This window comes from Heterodontus francisci, chromosome 22 (assembly GCF_036365525.1).
Source record: "Heterodontus francisci isolate sHetFra1 chromosome 22, sHetFra1.hap1, whole genome shotgun sequence".
Taxonomy (NCBI): Eukaryota; Metazoa; Chordata; class Chondrichthyes; order Heterodontiformes; family Heterodontidae; genus Heterodontus; species Heterodontus francisci.
The window spans coordinates 67134526-67152047 of record NC_090392.1 but is presented as its reverse complement, the minus strand read 5'-3'; positions in this window follow the sequence as shown (position 1 = coordinate 67152047).

Sequence of the window (17522 nt, the reverse complement as noted above, 5' to 3'; positions counted from 1 at the left end):
AGCAGCACTGAACAGGTGCTATCACATTTGCCGCATGCTTTATGCCCTGTCGGTTCCATTGACTTAAATATCGAGCTGACTTGTTACAGCCCACATTGTACTAACTCTGGATAAATTTCTACCCCTGAATGTCCAGGTTACAACTACACATGAACACTCCATAGATCTGTGTTATCAACTGTCCTTCAGTGTTTACATCTGTTGGCAATTTTGCAACGTCGGACCAGATTTTACAGTCAAAGTGATGGTGAGGCTAATGCCACTCACCGTTATTTATGTGCAAAGGTTGCAGCAATATTAGGCGGGGGCAGGCTCACGGTTAAACTCAAAAATCTGGAAGTTGCTGTCTGATTTGTGTCCCTCTGTCATTAGCTTCATGAAACAATATCTCACTGTCTGCTTCACCATTCAAATGCTTTGAATGGCGTGAAGTTGCCGTATTTTCACGCTAGATACAAACTTAAACCCATCACAGGAAGTTAAATCAGTCGTTGAAAATCTTAGTACCCTTTTAATGATATAAGTATTAATTACTGTCAACTAACCTATCTGTAACTGAAGATTAACTACCAGTGTGGAGTCTCATTCCATCAGGATTTGATCAGTTTTGGAGATATAAAAACAATTAAATTTTATATTTTACATTTTTAAAATGTTTCCTTTCTATCTCTTTTCTCTCTCTCTTAGTCCAATCTTTATTTCCTTCTCTTTATTTCTCCTTCTGTATCCGATTTGCCATTGAATTCACCCACTGTAATTTTCACTACCTTCTCAGTTTTTGTGCTATTTATTTCACAATCCTTCAAGCTGATTGGTTCAGGAGGTACACAGTTGCTTGTCCCGTTCATTTAGATCTCAGATGCCCAGTTTCTCTTGCTGCGAGTTATCAGCTTGCATGTTCAGTGACTTGCCATTCTTTAAAAAAAAATAAAAACCTAAATATGTAAGGGCAAATGTACATAATGGTGGGTACTACTAGATGGTCTGCTGCAGCAAAATCTGGCCCATTTAATTAAGCAAAGTAGGGTAACTTGCCCCATTGTGAATTGTTTTTGTCATTGTCAATGTTTGCCGAAAACTGAACATCAAGCTAACATTCAGAATGAAGTGGTTGTTTTGTAGCCTGAAGAGAATATAAGAAAGAGATTAATCCAGAGCTTTGATAGATTCCAAGAAGCTTTTTTTATGCAGAAAGGTGCTTTGGAGACTCTGCTGACTACCATAAATGGGCCCAGCAAAAGAGACTTGGCAAGCTGAGACTTGAATTGATTTTCTGAGTTCTAAGTGTAACAATATTTCCTTAACATTAATATTTGTGTCCCTTTGCAAGCTCCTGTATTTTCCTTATGTTGTAGATGAATATCATAGCAATTTTAAACTATTTCAGCCTGATACTGAATGTAATATTTCTTTGCTAATAGACTGAAGACATAGTTGGAATCACATGCAAGTTTTAGTTTGCAATTTATCACATAGAGTCATAGAGTTATACTGCACAGAAACAGGCCCTTCAGCCCATCATGTCTGTGCTGGCCATCAAGCACCTATTTCTTCTAATTCCATTTTCCAGCACTTGGCCCATAGCCTTGTATGCTATGGCGTTTCAAGTGCTCATCTAAATACTTCTTAAATGTGGTGAGGGTTCCTGCCTCTACCTCATTGACCCCTCCGCTAAGGGGAGAAGTTTCTTCCTATCTACCCTGTCTATGCCCCTCACAATTTTGTATATAATTTTATATATATTTAAGCCAGGTAGAGTTTGTTTCAAAAAATGAAGTGCAACTTCAGCTTGTAATGGACAGGAATCACTCACTGGAAACATTGTGGGAATATTGAAGGAGAAAGCGATAGTTTTAAAAATGTAACAATACACAATAGAGATATTAGTGAAAGCTGAAACTTTAAAAAAATGTCATTATCGCAAACCTCTCAAGCAATCTTTTTCCTGATCGTAGAAGCAATCCATTTTAGTGAGCAGTAGGGATCAAACCTCAATTGATAAAGCTCCAGCAATAGCTACTTTTGCACTCTCCTGAGAGTTTGAAATGAAGATTGATAATACAGTGGCGTGAAGAGTTCATGGGTGACATCATTATGCCCTTTTGGTGCTAATTCACTGGTTCACGAAGTTGCCACATAGTAAAACAAAGCAGTAGGCAGCAAAACATTAGACGTGGAGACTGAAGGACTAGTTTAAAGCAACCCCACAGCTGAAATATTGACTTTGAGTCTTTCCACTCATTAAAGGAAACATGGATCTCTCTGCCAACAGTGCATTATCTTATATTAGTGCAATTTTATAAACCTTACTCCACACAGGCTTTAGAGCACTTATTTAAAATACAGCTATGATTACTTACTAGATAGGAGCCAAGGGTAAACGTTGCCATTTTGATTGGAATTTCTATAGCAATCTAATATAGTTATGAAGATACTTGGACATTCTAGAAGGACAAACTTGAAATGGCAGCAATCAATGAGAAATCTGCCCTTCAAGTGCTGATAGACTTCTACAATTATTAAAAAATGTGCATGTTTTCAATCACAAACATCTGCAAAAATAATTTTTGCTACAGTTGACTTGTACTTGCTGCCAATTGAAGTGGAAATAGAGGAAATGAGTGGAACCCCAAGTGTGCACCATTTCTACAGCAGAGTCTCTCAAATTTGTCATCCTGGTGCCAATGGAGGATCTGCTCTAGTTATCAGAAGTGCCTAGATATCAACTGGGAGAAACATAATCATGGTTCTGGCAGTGCCCATGAGTTTGTAATGGGACATTTGTCTTGCGATCATTTTGTGCAAAAATGGTGCTTGGGTTCTTAATAATTTAGTCATTTTTTTGTTGCTGAACAATCTGTCAAACTCTTTGGCAGTGGAAGATCTCCCACAGGAACCGCTTGGTGTAGTATTCTTTGCTGCTGAATTCAAAGATTCTTTTCTGCTCTGTTCCAACACTTGGCAGGGAGGGAACCACACAAGCTACAAAAGAAAAATCCTGTGTGACGTCCATTCTTTGACTTGTGTTTTGGACAGTTGTAAACCCTTAAGCATTTTAAGTGTGGTTTGAGCTCCCTGACAGCTCATAAAGGAATAGGAAGGATTAATACCGAGCAGTGATCTGTGTCATGTTAACTGATCTCATGTAGGATTTTTGAGACGGTCATTACAATTGGCCTCAGTGTCCTGGATTGTGGAGAATTTAAAAAAAAGTCAAAGTGACCATTACTGATTGCTGTCCCATTGAAATGGTGTTCCTGTGTGGGCATTGGGAGAGGATGGGGTTAGGGTTCATTGGATATCCCATATAATTGGATAGCCTGATGATAATTGTGGTCCAGACTTACAGGTGAAAAATGGCCATTTGGTGTGGTTGAAGAGTTGCCAGCACGCTTGGAACTATACAAGAATGGAGAAAATCAGGAAAATAAAATGAATTTAAACAGTGCAAGGATGGTCTGAGCATAAAGCCCATGTGTTCCTGAAGCTGACATCTGCCTTGAAAATTTGGAGAGACTTTGTAAATTGATGGCACCTGGAAAATTTAACAGTTCCTATCTGCTCAAAAACAGTTCAATCTCCAGACCTTGGTGCATCACCACAGCTTAAAAATAAGATACTAAGTAATAGAGACCAGGAAGGACCCAGGTCCCTTGTCTGCACTGTTATCCCAATTAATACTGTGTGTATCCTTGCTCTTGATGTCTTTTAATAATAATGCTTGCTTTTATATACTGCGTTATCCTGTCAATGTTCCAAATCTTCTCGTACAACTTTGGAGTGCAGTGACTATTTCTGGGTAGGAAGACATGATAGCATCATTCAATCAACATGATAAATGACCAATTCATTTTAGTTTTATTTGGTGGTGGGGTAGGTTGGGAGGAGACTATTAGGCAGGATACTGGTATAACTTTCTGCTTTTATTCAAATAATTGTGTGGAAGCTTGAACATCAATCTGAACCATTAAAGCAGGTCTTATCTGAAGGACAATACCTCAAACAAGGCAGCAGCTCCAGTACTACAATGGAGTGTCAGCCTAGATTATGAGCTAAAGTTCGGTAAGGAAGCTTCAACCCACAGTCTTTTGACTCAGAGATGAGTATGACTGAATGATCCAAGTTAACATAAAATGGGACATTCTTCCAGTGATGCCTGCTCCAACGAACACATGTCAGATAAGAACAGGGCTGAGCTGAGCAGTGATGCCTTTTATATTGAAAGAGCTCGCCAACATTCGCTGTATGGGCTCAGACATGACAAATGGGAGTTCTGACGAAAGGCCATTGACATGAAACATTAGCTCTCTCTTTTTCTCTTTCCACAGATGTTGCCTGACCTGCTGAGTATTTCCAGGATGTTTTTTTTAAATTTCAGATCTCCAGCATTGGCAGTATTTTGCTTTTTGGATGAAAAATGGGTATTTGGACATCTTTGAGAGGGCTGCCAACACAATTGGATTGATGAACAATGATATGATATGATTAAAAACAAATATACGTGAGTAAGCCAAAAGCTGCAATTCAATTTTGGGAACCTGACCGCGTTCAACTTTGCTCTCAAGATTTCTGAACTGACTTCAAACTTTCATCTAGATTACAGCTTTCTAATGTTCTGATTATGTTTCATAAGATGATATTACATATCTGCATTCCCAATTTCCTTTTGAAGTAAAGTCACGTCTTCTTATTTTCCAGGTTTTTTTTCTCACCTTTATTTCCACTCTTTTCTAGTTCTCACATAAACACCCCAATTTACTGGAGAAATGCTGACTAAAAGAGTTAAAAAAAAACTACATGCTTGCAATAGTGGATGAATAGTAATTCATTTGTTTTACCTAGATTGCTTTATTAATTGTTGGACCAAGTATAAAGCCATTTTCCTGAAAGGCGTCGGGCGGCTAATACATTTCTCATGGGGTGGTACAAAATCTCTCTGTGCCACACTGTTGCATTCATAAAAAACTTTTACAAAGCTCTCAACACCAAACTTGTGGCTTTGATGATAATGCGTGGAACTGATTGTAATGGAAGCTCATGGTACATGTGACGGAGTCACATTTTCTACTGCTGTCAACTTTTAATGGACCTCTCCTTTTGCAATCTTTCCTGATAGCCAATATCTCATTATCACTATAGTTCATAGTTGCAGAGGGGACGGTCAGAAAGGAATTCAATGACAGAGCACGTCACTGTTCCATGGATATTTTATGATGCAGTAGTTCAGTTTCCTAATGAATCAGATATCAGCAGCAAATATCTAGTTAAGTCATTCATTTCAACTAACTTTTATGTTTTCCTCTCTAGCTGTAGGATCAGTAGATGCAAGGGAACGTTTTAGTGTTTGGTTCAAATCAATATATTATATTCCATTCCATTAAAACACAAATCTATTCTACACAAAGATATGACATTGCATTGCTGAATAAAGGCTAACAAGGCCATTTGAATTGGACATACTTTTGCCTTGGATTCTGTGATGTAAGTGCTTGTCTTACGTCTGTGTATATAAGGTTACAGCTGGTCAGCTCTCCTGGGGCAGTAATAGCAACACATGTGGTGTCAAACTTAATAGTCATGGGACACCTGGACAATCTCCCCAGCCCTGAGAGGTTTGCAGTTCTGATCTCACTCTGAGGCCTGGATTTTATGGGCCCCCCGAAGAGGGTGGGTGGGGGGGAGTCCATAGAATTGCGATGGGTGGTGGTGGTGGGTGGGGGGCGGGGGTGGTGGCGGGGTGCGGAGGGCCTGTCACTGAGCGATTATTGCCAGGGGCGGGATAGGCTGATGGCCTTCCCACCCACAGGCCAATTGAAGCACTTCAGTGCCCAATTGACAGCTACTTAAAGGGCTTCTTCCCGCCACCGCTGGGATGTAACCAGTGGTGAAGGGGTGCCTCTACCATGCGGGGAGGGCACCTTGTAAAATGAGTTGCACTTCCTGTGGGCTTGGGGAGGTGGGGTTCATCCTCCAAGGGCAATCTATGGCCCACGGAGGACCCCCACTGACAAAACCCTCCACCATCCTGGAACGCCCCCTCCCCCTAGACTTCATGCTCACCTTCCCACACCCCCTCGCCAGGGCCTTCCGGATAGGCCTCACTTACCTTGGGTCCGGGGTACCAGAGCTTGGCCTGATCCAAGGCCTCTGCAATAAAGGCAGTGGCCACCGCTCCCGATGCCACTGTAAATACTGCTGGCTGTGATTGGCTGGCAGCTCTTGAGGCCGGGATCCCTGTCTTTAAAGGCACTGGAAGTTTTGCCGCCGGCACACAATGGACCGCGCTGGGGTGGGGGTTTTCCCCCACTTTTTTGGCCCAGCGCTGGGAGCTTTGCTGCCTCTACAAGATCCTGTCCTGAGTTTCTTCCCTTTAATCCCTGTTCAAATCATGTTTATCTGATTTGTACCACACACAGGTGTGGTATACCACTAGCAAAAATGGTGGCATGAGCACTTACAGCAGTTATAATTCCATTAATTCTGTGAGACCCAAAGTCTTGTATCATTGCTTTTACAATGGGCTGCAATATAGGTCTTGGGTTCAATTCTCAGTCTGTACTGAATCAATAAAACACTTAGGGAACAATAGTTGTCCTTAAAAACCCTGAAGTAGGACGGGAAATGCCATCCCAATCAATATAGAATCATAGAATAGTACAACACAGAAGGAGGTGATTAAGCCCATCGAGTCTGTGCCGTCTCTTTTGAAGACCATCCACTTAGTCCAGCTCACCTGCTCTTTCCTCATTGCCTTGTATTTTTTTCTCCTTCAAGCATATATTCAGTTTCCTTTTTGAAGGCTACTTTTGAATCTGTATCCATCTCCCAATCAGGCAGTGCATTCCAAATCCTAACCACTCAATGCATAAAAAAAGATTTTCCTCATGTTGTCCCTGCTTCTTTTGCCAATCACCTTAAATCTGTGCCCTCTGGTTATCAACTATTCACCCATTGGAAACAGTTTCTCTTTATTTACTCTATCTAAATCCTTCATGATTTTAAACATCTCTAACAAATCTCCTTTTGCCCTTTTCTGTTTTAAAAACAATCCCAGCTTCTCCAGTCTATCCACGTAACTAATCCCTTATCTCTGGAATTATTCTGTGACTGCTGCTGGAAAGTAGACCTCTGGTGCAGATAGCATTGCATCTTTTTGCTGTGGTTGAATGGTCTGCTGGTGCTTGCTGCCTAGGGTTATGCATGATGGATAGACATAGGCCCCAACATCGGTCAGTGCAGAGGAGTGGAGAAAGTTTCAGAGAACTTTACTTTAAAAAAAAAAGAAGATTATTGGGAAATTCTATGCACGTGGATGGATGATAAATCATTTAAATATGGTTAACACAGGGATAATGTGACTGAGTCTGAATAATACAGTGTTGGGAATAAAGATATTTTTGTGTTGTGTTGGCCAGGTCTCTTTAATGGGCAATACAAGGAATTGCGTGAGTGCCTTATTTCACTGACATTCTGTCCTTGATCATACAAGAAGTCTCTGGCTGTCCTTTCCTTTCTACACTTTCTGAACAAGGAGGCAGAGAAAGTTCCGTGCTGTGTCTGGAGGTGCAATGAACCACTTCCTCTGTGCTCCATCAGCACAGCTGTTTAGGACTTTGGGGCAGTGCTTAAACAATAGCCGTAAAATGTCTACACCATGACCACAGAAGGCTTGATCCAGATTTATTTCTCTAGTAAATTATGTGCTCATGAGTGATCATAAGCCTTATTTTGATCAACAGGTGCTGATTGAAATAATCAACAATCAAATTTTCCTGGGGGATTGATTTGTGATTCTTAGAAGTCAGGCACGATTGAAATGGTTCAATTGTTTGGATTCTCTTTTGTCATTTTTAATTTAGATAGCCAATATTGCCAAGGGGCTTCTGGCTGAATGAATTGGACAGCTATCCTTCACCTTCTTCTGGATGCAGATTAGCTTTGAATGGAATGTAGACCTTGGCCTGTATGTAAACTGATTTTGATTGTCTCAGCTTGTTCAGTCTTCCTACATGTCAATTAGAGGTTACTAGTAGCCTCAGGCCAATTCAGAGATTTGTTTTACTGCCTGCAGTCCCAGGTGCTATTGGGTCAACAAACACTGGCCATTCAGCTCTTTTTCCAGGCTTTTCAACCCTGTGTCCATGTAAAGAGGTTTATCTGAATCAAACCTGAGTCCAGAATCAAGAGGAAATTCTTTTTCAATTAAATAATAATCATGATACTTAATTATTTTTCTGGGTACAGAATAGCCTGACAGCAAGTTCTGATATGTAAGGATTTGTAGGAAAAGGAAATTCTGCTAAACAAGTCATTCCTTTTAAGAATTGCATTTTAAATCCATTTATAACCTTGAGTTCAATGATATTCCTGATATCTAATTCTAAAACTCTATAAAGAAGCCCAGTGTCTTTAATACTTTTATTTTACTGCAGCTAACCATGGCACTGGTAACCCTTTGGATTTATTCACTTTAACTGCATTGCGTACTTTGTGGTAAGTAAGCTACTGTTCCATTTAATATAGATATGACTCTTTTGGCTCCTTGTTCCCATATTAGTTATTTTGTACTTATGAACTGCATTTGCTGCCTGCTTGCCCAGTTTCCTAAAAGATCTGCTCGCCACAATTATAGCTAGACCCATGCAGTTAATTAATGTTAGTAAACACAAATACTTGGCATCAGGTGGCAGGACCGTATCTCCAACACAGAAGTCCTCGAGGCGGCCAACATCCCCAGCTTATACACACTACTGAGTCAGCGGCGCTTGAGATGGCTTGGCCATGTGAGCCGCATGGAAGGTGGCAGGATCCCCAAGGACACATTGTACAGCGAGCTCGCCACTGGTATCAGACCCACCGGCCGTCCATGTCTCCGCTTTAAAGACGTCTGCAAATGCGACATGAAGTCCTGTGACATTGATCACAAGTCGTGGGAGTCAGTTGCCAGCGTTCGCCAGAGCTGGCGGGCAGTCATAAAGGCGGGGCTAAAGTGTGGCGAGTCGAAGAGACTTAGCAGTTGGCAGTAAAAACGACAGAGGCGCAAGGGGAGAGCCAACTGTGCAACAGCCCCGACAAACAAATTTTTCTGCAGCACCTGTGGAAGAGCCTGTCACTCTAGAATTGGCCTTTATAGACACTCCAGACGCTGCTCCACAAACCACTGACCACCTCCAGGAACTTACCCATTGTCTCTCGAGATAAGGAGGCCAAAGAAAAAAAAACACAAATACATTAAAGTTTATATAACGTCAGAAGAAAACTATCAGATCAGGTAGGGTAATGGACTTTACGTCTTTGGAGAAATTAACAGCGAAAAGAGTCTCCCAACCACTTCAATAAAAAAATAAAAGCCAATATCTTGAAAAACCTTTTTAAGATGGAGCGTGATGAGCAGGCGGGAAAGTGTAATTGAATCCTAAGATCAGCCATGACCATCTTGAATAGTGGAGCAGGCTCAATGGGCCATATGGTCTAATCCTACTCCTATTTATTTTGCTCTTCTGTTCTTGTAACAACCTGTGCCATACATCCCTTTATGCACTCTTTTTTTGGCCTCCTTGTCTCGAGAGACAATGGGTAAGCGTCTAGAGGTGGTCAGTGGTTTGTGGAGCAGCGCCTGGAGCGGCTATAAAGGCCAATTCTAGAGTGACAGACTCTTCCACAGGCGCTGCAGGTAAAGTTGGTTTGTTGGGGCTGTTACACAGTTGACTCTCTCCGTACACTGCCGTCTCTTTTCCTGCCAACTGCTAAGTCTCTTCGACTCGCTTCTCTTCAGCCCCGCCTTTATAGCTGTCCGCCTGCTCTGGCGATCGCTGGCAAATGGCTCCCACAACTTGTGATCAATGTCGCAGGACTTCATGTTGCTTTTGCAAACATCTTTAAAGCTGAAACATGGATGGGCGGTGGGTCTGATACCAGTGATGAGCTCGCTGTACAATGCGTCCTTGGGGATCCTGCCATCTTCCATGCGGCTCACATGGCCAAGGCATCTCAAGCGCTGCTAGCTCAGTAGGGTGTACATGCTGGGGGTGTTGGCTGCCTCAAGGATCTCTGCATGGAGATACGGTCCCACCACCTGAAAACCAAGGATTCTCCGGAGATAGCGAAGGTGGAATGCGTTGAGATGTCGCTCTTGGCTGACATACGTTGTCCAGGCCTCGCTGCCGTACAGCAAGGGACTGAGGACACAGGATTGAAACACTTGGACTTTTGTGTTTCGAATCAGTGCACCATTTTCCCACACCCTCTTGGCCAGTCTGGACATAGCAGCGGATGGCTTTCCCATGCGCTTGTTCATTTCTGCATCAAGAGACAGGTTACTGGTGATGGTTGACCCAGTGTAGGTGAACTCTTAAACCATTTCCAGAGCGTAGTTGCTGATATTGATGGATGGAGCATTTCTGACGTCCTGTCCCCTGATGTTCGTTTTCTTGAAACTGATGGTTAGGCCAAAGTCGTTGCAGGCAGCCGCAGTCCTGTCGATGAGTCTCTGCAGACACTCTTCCATGTAGGATGTTAATGCAGCATCGTCAGCAAAGAGGAGTTCCCTGATGAGGACTTTCCGTACTTTGGTCTTCGCTCTAAGACGGGCAAGGTTGAATAATCTGCCATCAGATCCTGTGTGGAGGAAAATGCCTTCTTCTGAAGACTTAAACGAATGAGAGAGCAGCAGGGAGAAGAAGATCCCACTAATGTTACAATATACTTCAAATAAATGTAAGGTATGTGAAGTTTAGTATGATCCTGCAGTTGGTTTTGGAATACATTCTTCTAAAGGCAATTTGGGAAGAGTTTATGCTGTAGTTTGTTTCAGGAAAGAAAGAATTTGCATTTATATAGTGCTCTTCATGTTCTCAGGAAATCGCAAAGTGCTTTACAGCCATTAACATACTTTTGAAGTGTTATCACTGTTTTAATGTAGGAAACTTGGCAGCCAATTTGCACATAGCAAGGTCCCAAACAGCAACGTGATAATGACCAGATAAGCTGTTTTCATTGCATTGGCTGAAGGATAAATATTGGCCAGGACACCAGGGAGAACATGCCTGCTTTTCATTGATATAGTGCGGTGGGATCTTTTATGTTCGCTTGATTTGGCAGACTTCTTATCTGAAGGACAGAACGTCTGACAGTGCAACATTCTCAGTACTGCATTGAGTTTCAGTCTAGATTTTGTGCTCAAGTCTCTGGAGTGGGGCTCAAGCCCATCACCTTCTGACTCAGATGTGAGAGTGCTACCATGGCTGACACATTGGTGACAGGTTGTCAGTGAAGCTCCCTTACTGGAGCCTTAAGGCCGTCCTGCTGGACATTCCAGTGCCGCTAGCTTCCAACTGGCCTATGATATCCAGCATTTTTTTGGTGACAAATGTAACTCTTAAAATCTAAATGTCCAGACAGTGCACACAATGGGCTGAATTTTATTATCCCGCCACTGGGAGCAGCAGTGGGTGTGAAAAATGGCGGCGGTCCTGCCTGTGATGTCAGCGGCCGTGCACGGCCATTTAACATAATGATGCCAGCTGCTTCCCCCCCCCATCATGTGGTGGGGGTGGCAATGGAGTCACCGTTCGTGGCATTACCTGATGCTGGAGCAGGTGCTGGCGCCATCTTTAAAAGGCTGCCAGCCCTGCATTTACACTAGTGTGCTTTCATAAATATCTCCCTGAGGCTTCACGTCTGTGTTGTTTAAAAATGTCTTTGTTCTCTGCACACAGCAGCCACCCACCCCCCCCCCCCACCCCCAGGGATCCCACCCTTCAGACAAACCACTTGCAGAGTTCTCCCCCACCCATAAACAATCCACTTGCCGAGTTCTCCACCCCCGCCGCACTTCACAGACAAAACACTTGCAGCGTTCTCTCACCTATCCAATAAAAGCTCGTGGTAAGGGGATAACATGTTGACATGGATAGAAGATTGGCTAGCTAACAGGAAACAGAGTGGGCATAAATGGGTCATTTTCTGGTTGGCAAGATGTAACGAATGGTGTGCGCTGGGGCCTCAACTTTTTACAATTTATATAAATGACTTGGATGAAGGGATCGAAGGTCGCTAAATTTGCTAATGACACAAAGATAGGTAGGAAAGTAAGTTGTGAAGAGGACATAAGGAAGCTACAAAGTGGTATAAATAGGTTAAATAAGTGGGCAAAGATCTGGCAAATGGAGTTTAACGTGGAAAAATGTGAAATTGTCCATTTTGAAATGGAATAAAAAAAGAAGCATATTATCTAAATGCAAAGCTCTGAGATGTAGAGGGATCTGGGTGTCCTCGTGCATGAATCGTAAAAGGTTAGTATGCAGGTTCAGCAAGTAATTAGGAAAGCTAATAGAATGTTATTGTTTATTGTTAGGGGGATTGAACACAAAAGTTGGGAGATTATGCTACAGGTGTACAGGGCATTGGTGAGACCACATCTGGAGTACTGTGTACAGTATTGGTCTCCTTATTTAAGGAAGGATGTAAATGCATTGGAAGCAGTTCAGAGAAGGTTTACTAGACTGATACCTGGAATGGGTGGGTTGTCTTATGAGGAAAGGTTGGACAGGCTAGGCTTGTATCCGCTGGAGTTTAGAAGAGTAAAGGGCGACTTGATTGAAACATATAAGATCCTGAGGGGTCTTGACAGGGTGAGGATGGAAAGGATGTTTCCTCTTGTGGGAAAATCTAGAACTAGGGTTCACTGTGTAAAAATAAGGGGTCACCCATTTAAGACAGAGATGAGGAGAAATATTTTCTCTGAGGTTCCTGAGTCTTTGGAATTCTTCCTCAAAAGGCAGTGGAAACAGAGTTTTTAAATATTTTTAAGGCAGAGGTAGATAGATTCTTGATAAGCAAGGGGTTGAAAGGTTATTGGGGGTAGGTGGGAATATGGAGTTGAGGTTACAACCAGATCAGCCATGATCTTATTGAATGGCGGAGCAGGCTCAAAGGGCTAGCATGTAAGATTGGATAAGATAGGGATGCTTTATACCCCTTCTAAGGTGGGAACAGACTTGGCAACACAAAGCTTGTTATGAATCGACTTTATTGAGGTAAAGGTAAGGACAAGTTTGTTGAGTTTTCAGATAAACCATAGACACAAATTCAGACAGTGATTAACAGCTTAACACACATAATACCCGTATTAGAGACTGGACGGCAGAGCGCACGACTCTTTCTTGTGCAGCTTTTGGTCTTAGAGTTTTCCTTGTCGGTTCTCTCTCTCTCGTCTCTTGTAGTTCAAAATTCTCTGCCGTACAAAATCAAAAACAGGATTTATTTTAGGCTGCCAGCTTTTCAGTTAACCCTCTCCTCTCCCAATCAGTGATTAGTCTTGTACTAAAGGATGCCTTTCTTAATCAATCAAGGAGCTTTTGTGAGGGTTTCTAATCTTTTTCAAATTTGCGCAAGTAGTACCTCTTTGTATTGATTACTTTATCTCAATGCTTTTACATTTTCGAGGATGCATTTCTCGCTACGGGACAAATCTATGCAGAAGCTGTTTTCACTGTCTGCTCTTAAGGTCTCACCTTTTACTGCAAGTAAGCATTTTAAAAACTTGACATAATCTCCCAGCACTTGACAACTTGTCCATACTGTGCCCTATTTCCTACGTTTTTCCACTTTACCTTACTACAAAGAAGGGTTCTAATAAAGTTAAATGTTAATTTATGATAATTAGTTTGTTGTTAGTTTATAATAGCTGTATTTTAACAATTAGTACGCTGGTTAGTAACTTTTAGTAACCTAATAATCTTACATCCTGCTCCTAATTTGCATGTTTGTATTTTGAAGAGCAGTGGAGATTTCCCTGATGTCCTGGCCAATTTTTATCCCTCAACCTACACCTAAGAATGGATTATCTGATCATTGCCAGATGCTGTTTGTAGGTCTTTGTTGTGCACAGATTGGACACTACGTTTCGTACATTACAAAGGGATATTGATAGATTAAGCGAATGGACAATGTTACGACCACGGAGGGAGCAATGCACTGTCAATTCAGTCCCGTCACTCCACAGGTCACAACATACTATTAAGCTTTCACACCCATTCGGAAAACAGCCAAATCAAACACACTAGTAACCCCCGGAATAAAACAGACCAAACCAGATATCTTTAGACAATAACAAATTAACTATTTATTAAAACTAAATCTTAAACACTATTAAGATAAACCTATGTTGAAAGACCTTATAACTTATTTTAATCTAACACCCCCAGTCATGCACATACACTCAAAAATAACAATAGTTAACCGTTTTTTTAAAAGTAGTGTTTTTAAAAATTAGCTTAAGAATAAATAAAATAAATAGGTTTTTGTGGATTATGTTCCTGGTGGATGAGGTATTCTAATGTGGAAATAGTCAAAGGCTACTTGAAGTCTTCACATGGATTTGATGCAGTTGTCAATTCTTAATAGGCATTCAACTCTTCGGCTGCAGTAGGCATCAACAGTTCCTTCAGAAAAACAAATGCCTTCTTGAAGATGAAGGCTTTTCTTCTTTCCTTAGGGAATTTAACTCGGCCCGTAGCTCCCTGTAGAATTTTTGCTGAGAGAAAATAGATAGCTTTCTTCTCTTCAGTAGGCTTCGCTGGTGAGTCTGGTTCAAACCGGTTTTTGCCAGTTCTACATACAGTCAAGTGTAAACATTATACCATGTGACCTCTCTCTCCTGCTGTTCTCCAGGGTAACAAAAGGCAGCTGTGGCACACAGTGTCTCAGAAAATCCAAAACTTTCTCTCCCTTAAAGGTGCACTGTTTTTAACAGAGTCTTAAAGCCACACACTTTTTAACCTTAGGGGAAAAAATAATATAAGCCCATGACAACAAAATTGTGGTAAATGGATTTCATTGTAGACAAATGTGAGGCCATCTAGTTTGGATCTGAAAAGGATAGAACAGGGTACTTTCTAAATGGTGTAAAGTTGGAAACAACGGAGGCCCAAGTCCAAAGAGTTGTGGGGTCCATGTATATAGATCATTAAAAGGTCATGGACAGATAAAGAGAATTTTTTTAAAAAAGCTAAGGGAATGCTGGCCTTTATATTTTGAGGACAAGAATACAAGGTGGTAGAAATTATGCTACAGCTAGACCAAGCCCTGGTTATACCCCACCTGGAGTACAGTGAGCAGTTCTGAGCACGACATGTTAAGAACCGGATATTGGCCTTAGATGGAGTTTAGGGTAGATTTACCAGAAGGATACGTGAACTCTTTATGAGGAGAGATTACACAAACTAGTGAGTATTCTTGGAATTTAAAAGGTTAAGGGGGAATTGATCAAAGTTTTCAAGATATTTAAGGGGAACAAATAGGGTAGATAGAAGAAAACTATTTTCTTTGGTTGGCGAGTCTAGGACTGGAGGGCATTGTCCAAAAATTAAAGCTAGATGTTTCAGGAATGAAGTTAGGAAACACTTCTACCACATGCAGAGGTACTGTTTGTGGGATTTTGCTGTGCATAAATTGGCTGCTGCCAATATTTATACTGTGACAACACTTCAAAAGTAATTCATTGGCTGTAAAGCACTTTGGGAGATTCTGAGGTTGTGAAAGACAATATGGGGGGAATTTTATGCTCTATCCCTCATGGTGGGTTTGGAGGGAGGGGGAACATGTAATCGGGTGGGATGGTGGTGGGGAGGGAGACCCTGTCACCTTCCCACCTCCCCCACAATTAAGTCCAGGGCAGGAAGACCTGTGAACAGCCTTCCCACCCTGCCGCCAATTGAAGCCCTTATATGGGCAATTAATGCCCAATTAAGGGCCTCATCCCGCCAAGAAAAACATTGTGAGTTGCTTGCCTGCTCCATGGTGGGGGCTCCCTCGTTAAAAGGCACAATACCTGAACGAGGGACTGGGCAATAGGAAGGAGGGAGCCCACTGACAGCCACCCCCCTGCACTTGCTGCTGACCCACCTCCACCTCCACCTCCACCTCCACCTCCACCGGCCCAGCACTGCACCTGAGCCTCAGGTGGGTGCTCCACCATCAGCAGCCACCGCCTCCGCAATAACATTGCTCCGTTAAAGAGCTGCCGATCTCTGATTGGCTGGCAGCTCTCAGAGGGCGGGACTTCCATCACCGGAGTTCGTGATCCTGTGGAAGGCCTGCCGCTATACAGTTAAGTACGTAATTGGCAATTGATTCGGCGGGCCTCCTACAGAAGGCGGATGCGGGATTCTTGGCACTTTTGTTAGAAGTTGAGAGCCCCATCGCCTGGATAAAATCCTACCCTATGGAAATGCAAGTTCTTTCTTTAAAGGAGGGGAGAAATTGGCAGAAGAAGGAGCAAGAACTTTGATTTTTCTTTAAAAAAAATACACGCCTTGTCACAGCTCGTGAGCGATTTCACAGGTGTTGGATGCACTTCAAATGAAGGAATGGAAGTATCCCTGTGCAGTTATATTTGTCACTTAATATTATTTATCTAGCTGCAGGAGGCAAAATTAACCAACTGTGATTGTCTGTCATGTTAGGGCATCTTGCAAGCAAAACTCTCATTGCTTCGCCTTCCTCTGAAGAGGTGGATACTTAGAACCCAGTTTCTGGGAAGCCAATCTGATGCTTTTGAGCTCCACCATGAGTTACAGTTGTATTCAATGGTGAAAGATGCTTCTTTTAATTTTCCTTTGGCTCAGTTCAGGTTTGAGGCAAAGGAAGGGGTATTACTCTTGCCTCATAGCTAGGCTCTGGAGTGATCTTCTGCTTACCTGGCAGCTGGGTCTGGTGTTCCGAGACTTTAAACTTTACTTCTTTTCCTTTACATTGCTGTCTGTGGGATTTTGCTGTGCACAAATTGGCTTCTGTTTTTTATGATACCACAGTGACTGCACCTCAAACCAAGTATTTAATTGACTGTAAAGTACATTGGGTTGTCCTGATGTTGTGAAAGGTGCTATATAAATGCAAGTTCTTTCTTTCTTATTACACTGATAAATGCTCAAGTTATGAGAAACTGATGAAGTGCCAAGGTGTTTGGAGACAAAGGTTGTAAATTAAGGTAAACCACTGTTAGTTATCTTTCTGCTGTTATTTGACTATTAATTTTAGTGGTAATTTTACACTTCTTAATAAATCCAATTAACAGTTTGTAGCCTGAGCCATAGAGTATTTCTTTGCCTTATTTAGAGTATCAGAGAGGCTGGTGTTCTATTTAGTGAATTTATTTCTTGTTTTCTTTATTCCTGCTATCTCCCACATTATTTCACGTTATGTTTCAGTTCATTATTATCCTCGGCTTGCATTTGGAAATGGTTCTCTATGTATCTGGAAAGTACCTGAATTAGGGGGAGCACCTGAATCATAATAATACGCTCTTTGTTATAGTCTGATGCAGAGTTCTTCAGTGCTGCGATGAATTCTGTTATATTGCTGCTAACTTAAGAAGTACAGGGGGATTTGTTTGCTGCATGATCCGCAGTCCATCAGTGCATGCAAGCAGCAGAGGCTGGTCTCCTCGAAAGAGGAAAGGTAATCAGCAATAATAGTTTCCAGCTGGAAACGAAACACCAAATAGCCAGCTCATCCTTCAC